Consider the following 5,780-nt stretch of genomic DNA (forward strand, 5'->3'; position numbering starts at 1 on the left):
GGATTACAGGTGTGAGCCACCACGCCCTGCCTCTTCAGCTTTCTAAAGAATGCCAGGTGTTTTCCAAAGTTGTTCCACTTTGTACTCCCTGTAGCAGTGTATGAGAGTTCCTGGTAATATTAGGCTTTTTAAGTTTTCACCAATTCGGTAGGCATGTAATGGGATTTAACTATAGTGTGAATTTCTTCCAGTATTTTGAAGGCTTGTGAGGATTCTGTGAGGAAAAGAAGCCCTTTTGTTTAAGAGTTTCTTAAGGGGAATTTAAACCATAATTGTATTATAGTTATTTTTGAACATGTATAAAGAAAAGGTTTCCAACACTGAAGTTTTAGTTAAGATAAAAGGTCATTAAAATGGGAAGGACCTTACCAGAAATTAGTTTTCTGGAATGTGCAAGATTTTGGAAGATGCAGTATTTAATTTTTTTCTAACAATCTTTATCACATGAGAGTATTTTCACTATGTGGCTGAATAATGTTAGCCAGGTAATTTTCCTGCAACTCATCTAACTTAGATGACTTTTAATCTAGACATGCACATCACAGAGCATGGCGATGGAACAGTAACCGGGCTTGTGAGAGGGCTCTACAGTATCAACCAGGAGACAAGATACATGGATTCACCATAAACCAGGTATGGGTCCTTCACATACATTGCAGGTGTGGCTTCTGGCATAGGTACGGGCCCTTCAGGGTGAAGACTAGCCTTGTCCTCGTGTCCCAAGGCCCTGACCCAGCTCCTGTTGCATGATGGCTACTTGGCTGAACAGAGCTTGTGAGAGAAATGACCCCCAGTCCCTTCCTGGACTCCTGCGAAGCCTGATTCTTGTCCAGCTGGGTCTCTGTCATCAGACATGCTAGGGTTTCCGCAGCCAAACCTGATGATTCGCTGAGAGTGAGCACGAAGACTCAGTGCCCTGATCTGTTCAGTCAGGTTTTGCCATCAAATAGTTTGCTCTAAACTTCTGCAGAATCTTTCAGTTTTCTGAGCCTTTTGGGTTTCAAAAGTTTCAAAATTATAAAGAAGAAATTGTGGACTTATTCTTACTTGGGTTTATATTAAAATGGATTCATTTGTTTTTTGTTATTTGCTTAAACCTTTTCCTTTTTTTTTTTTTTTTTTAGGCATAGTAACTAAAAATGACAACAATATTTGGCCAGCTGTTGGCACTGTGCTATGCTTGATGTTATAGCAAATTTAAAAGACACAACTTACTGTCTAGAAAGACTGATATGGCTGTGACTGGAGGCACATGGTGGACGCCATGCGGAGGGCCAAGGACAAAGGTGGGAGCTGCTGCTGCTGTGGGGAGAGGGAAGAGCTCCTGGAGAGGGTGGTGTGAGAAAGCAGCTGCCTCTGGGCAGGGCTCTAGCAAGGGAGCCAGGGCAGTGACTAGGGGGTCCCAGGCAAGGTCCCGGCACGGGAGTCCTGACAACAGACTCAGAGCATTTGTGAAATCCTGCAAAGGCCGGGCAAAGACACCTGGGTTTATAGTACTGGTTACTATTAATAAGGGCCTCACCCAGAGTGGTAGATTCTTCTCTTTCATTTTTCAAATTTTATAGAAATGTACTTTTTTGAGATTGGGACTCACCCTGTTGCCCAGGCTGGAGTGCAGTGGCATGATCTTGGCTCACTGCAGCCTCACACTCCTGGGCTCAATTGATCCTCTCACCTCAGTCTCCCAAGTAACTGGGACAAGGTGCCCCCATGCCTGGCTCATTGTTTGTGTGTGTGTGTGGAGGTGGAAACTTGCTTTGTTGTCTAGGCTGGTCTCAAACTCCTGGGTTCAAGCAATCCTCTTGTCTTATGTATTAGTCTAATCTCACATTGCTATGAAGAAATACCCAAGACTGGGTAATTTATAAAGAATGAGCTAAAAAGTAAAGAGGTTTAATTGACTCCCAGTTCTGCATGGTTGGGGAGGCCTCAGGAGACAATCGTGGTGGAAGGCACCTCTTCACAGGGTGACAGGGAAGAGAATGACAAGTGAAGGGGGAAGCCTCTTATAAAACCGTCAGATCTCATGAGAGCATACTCACTGTTACAAAAATAATATAGGGGAAACCACTCTCATGATTCAATTACCTCCTACCAGGTCCCTCCCACAACATGTGGGGATTATGGGAACTACAATTCAAGATGAGATTTGGGTGGGGATGCAGCCAAACAGGATCACCTTGGCCTTCCAAAGTGCTGGGATTAAAGGTGTGAGCCACTGTGTCCAGCCATAGAAACTTACGATAAGTCATGTTTCTTGCTTGAGAAATAGCTACCATGAACGCTATTATTATTAAAGCTATGTATTATTAGAAAGCAGACATCTCGCTTTATCTGCTGATTTTAAATGCATTGATCATCTGTTACAAAGCACGGTAAGCTTGGAAACAAGTAATTTAACAACGGTAGATGATGCAGGTTGTAGTGGGCCGCTTATGCATGACTGTTGGATGGCAGGCTCCCTAGATTGGGCTGAGGAGACCTGAGGTCTCACCTCTGCCAGTGACTTGCTGTGTGCACTTGGTCAGGTGACTCATGGCACCTGGACGGAGGGGGTGGCAAGTGGTGTGGTGATCACAGGGACGTGGTATGTGATTGCGGGAGAGGGCCGGCTGGCATCAGTAAAAGACAGTTTCTTTCATACCAGAAAGTATGGACACTTACCAGGAGGCTTACCTAAAGTAGGAGAAGACCTTCCACCCCGCTCAGGAGTGGGGAGTCTTTCATCTTTTGGGGGGACATTTCTATCCTCCCAGCCCCTCCAGCTGTTCTGGAAGCCCCAGCTTTGTGCTTCCAGCTACCACCGAGAATCCATCCCACACTAGGAGAAGCAAAGACTGATCCTGGAGCCTCTCCCCACTGTTGCCAGCTAGCCCACTCCAGCATGTCCCCTCCCTGCAGGCCTGTTCTGCGTACAACAGGAGATTATATGCACAGAAACAGGAGGCACACAGCTGATGTTGGAAGGGGTGCTGTGTTACTGAGGTGCAGTACACAAAAGTAGGGGGCACTCAGCAGACGTTGGAAAGGGTGCTGTGTTACTTAGGTGCAGCACAGTACCGTGGGAAGGGCAGACACCAGGGTGAATCCTGGCTCTGTGATTTGGGCAGCTTATGTCATCACCCTGAGCCTCAGTTTTTTCATCTGTAAATGAGGATGAGAATACCTCCCTCACAGAGTATACGTGACATGATTAGAAAATGCCTAGCCAAAAAAAAATAAAAAATTTAAAAAATAGAAAATACCTAGCCAGTAATAAGCACTCAAAAAATATATATACACACATTCTCATCTGCCTTTTTTAGGTCTTTCTTTCCTTGTTTGTAGGATAAGGGACTTGGACAGGATGGTTCTGTTCTCTCCAGCTCTGAAATACTGGCTTCCTGGCATCATCTAATTTCAGGCAGAAAAGCCAGTTTCTCAGTGTGTCGAAGATCACCATTTCAAAGGCCATTTTGTTTAACTGGTCGTGTTTTTCTGGTTAACTCAGGTGACATCTGTTCCCAAGCTGTTCCTGATGGCAGTGAAGCTCAGCCACGATGACACAGGAGCCAGGTATTTACACCTGGCCAGAGAAGACATGAATAATCTGTTCAGGTACGTGGTACATTGTAAGAACATGGTCTTGAATGTTTTATTTAAATCGGGGATGTCCAATCTTTTGGCTTCCCTGTGCCACAGTGGAAGAACAACAACTGTCTTAGGCCACACATAAAATACACCAACACTAAGGACAGTTGATGAGTTAAAATTATAAATAAAGGACCTCAATGTTTTAAGAAAGTGTAGAGATTGCGATGGGCTGCATTCCAGGTCATCCTGAGCATGTGGACTGCAGGCTGTGGGTTAGACAAGCTGGATTTAAAGCACTGACTGTACATTACATGGTTTAAAATACCATCTCACTAGTATTTTTATTGACAGAGCATCTTGAAAAATAAGGAAAAGCTTACATGGACTTACAATCTCATCAAAATACAATTTTATAGTCTGAATCAATGATTTACATTAGAGTTGGGAAACCCTGTGTTGGAGGATTGTGGTGTCAGAATGATGATTTCTAGTAGCCTGAGGTGATGATGCGTCTGGGAACTGTGTCCGCAGCACTAAGATGAACATTTTGCATTCTAGTCATTCTCCTTCCCCAGCGTTCCATTCCTCCCCCTTCCCTGGCCTTCCGTTCCTTGTTCCTCCCCTTCCCTAGTGTGCTGTTCCTTCTTCCTTGGTGTGCAGTTCCGCACCACTCCCATGGACAGTACCGGTGTTCCTCACATTCTTGAGCATACCATCCTTTGTGGGCCTCGGAAATATCCGTGCAGAGACCCTTTCTTCAAAATGTTGAACCGGTCCCTCTCCACATTCATGAACGCCTTCACAGGTAAGACCAGCATCCTGAACGGAAACCGCATTTGGGTTCAGTTAGTTTCTGAGAAGGGATGAGAGGAGTGGGCAATTAATGTTCTAGAGTAATTTTTACCCCTCTCTAGTTGAAGGACGTTAGAAATTTCATCCTTTAGGAAAGCCACATGGTAGCGAGTGTGGTATAAAAACCAGTGTTTTAATAAAAGGTATGTGAACTTTTCCCAGAAAGGTTGAAAACAATTTTCTCTTGGGGATATCGCTACAATGCCAGGCCTCCAGAGTTACCACTAACGTTGATGTTTGACTTTTAGTAAGGCTGACGCTAGTGGAGAGGGTGACAATGAACAGTGCACTCTGTGAAGGAGTGACATCAAAAAGCAGGTTAAATCCACGCTCTTACAGAATGAGGTCATCTTTGTAGACGTGTGAAAGTCTCTGGAGACACTGGAGAGAGTTCAGATGTTCGCTGAAGAAAGCCCTGGTGCCCGTCCAGTGCAGATCCTGAAACCGGATGGGAAAGCCGGCACTCAGGGTGATGAGCTGGGACAACTGCTGAGGTAGGGGGCCAGAGCATGGAGCCACTGCCCCATCTCAAGAATAACTGCAACTTACTGTCCCAGGACAAAGGGGAAATGAGGCTTGAGATTCAATAATTTTAGTAGAAATCTGTTATATTTTACAATTTCACTTTTCATTTGTACCCAGCTAGTGATTATACTCTGTATCCATTTTCCACACAAAATCCCAAGGACTTTCAGAATCTCCTCTCGATGTATTTGGACGCCACCTTTTCCCCATGTTTACATGAGCTGGATTTCTGGTATGTCATGAGTGATTAACTAGTTGATGCAGACTTTAGTATTTGAGTCACTGTCAGCTTATAATTATTTTGTCCTCAGGCAGGAAGGATGGCAGCTGGGACACGAGAATCCTAGCGACACCCAGATGCCCTTGGTCTTTAAAGGAGTCATCTTAGATGAAGGGAGGGTTGTAAGTTTTCTTCCTTTTTTATGTTGTGTTCAGCTTACCTTACCCATGTAGAGTACCATGATATAGACACATCTGGAAGATGGTTGATTTTTATTTAACATTCTCATTATAGATGACATGTTCTTGAATTAGCTGGGGTCAGTGCTGTGAGCAGAAGCCAGGGGGCAGCGGGGCCAGGCTGCTGTCTCAGACCATGTCTCAGACCATGTCTGACGACCCCCGTGTATGATCTGCAGAGAGAGAAAAGCTATTTTCATACCACTATCAACACATTGTCTTTTTCACTCATTCTTGCCCAAGTACATGGTGTACTTTCTAGAGGCCGCGTGGTGAGGTGTGTGACACACAGCAAGCTGGATACAGAGCAGATGGGGGGAGTGCAGCTTCACCTCCGAGCCAGACACTACAGAGGTTTGCAAAAAAGGCAA

At 44.9% G+C, this 5,780-nt stretch overlaps 1 pseudogene; it reads left to right on the forward strand.

Annotated features, from left to right (window-relative positions):
* The window catches only part of LOC105513769, a 7,746-nt pseudogene extending 2,449 nt beyond the window's left edge, over positions 1-5,297 (forward strand).
* Positions 5,298-5,780: the final 483 nt, after the last annotated feature.

The sequence above is a fragment of the Colobus angolensis genome, unplaced genomic scaffold (genome assembly GCF_000951035.1).
Source record: "Colobus angolensis palliatus isolate OR3802 unplaced genomic scaffold, Cang.pa_1.0 Scaffold105, whole genome shotgun sequence".
In the NCBI taxonomy this organism is placed as follows: domain Eukaryota; kingdom Metazoa; phylum Chordata; class Mammalia; order Primates; family Cercopithecidae; genus Colobus; species Colobus angolensis.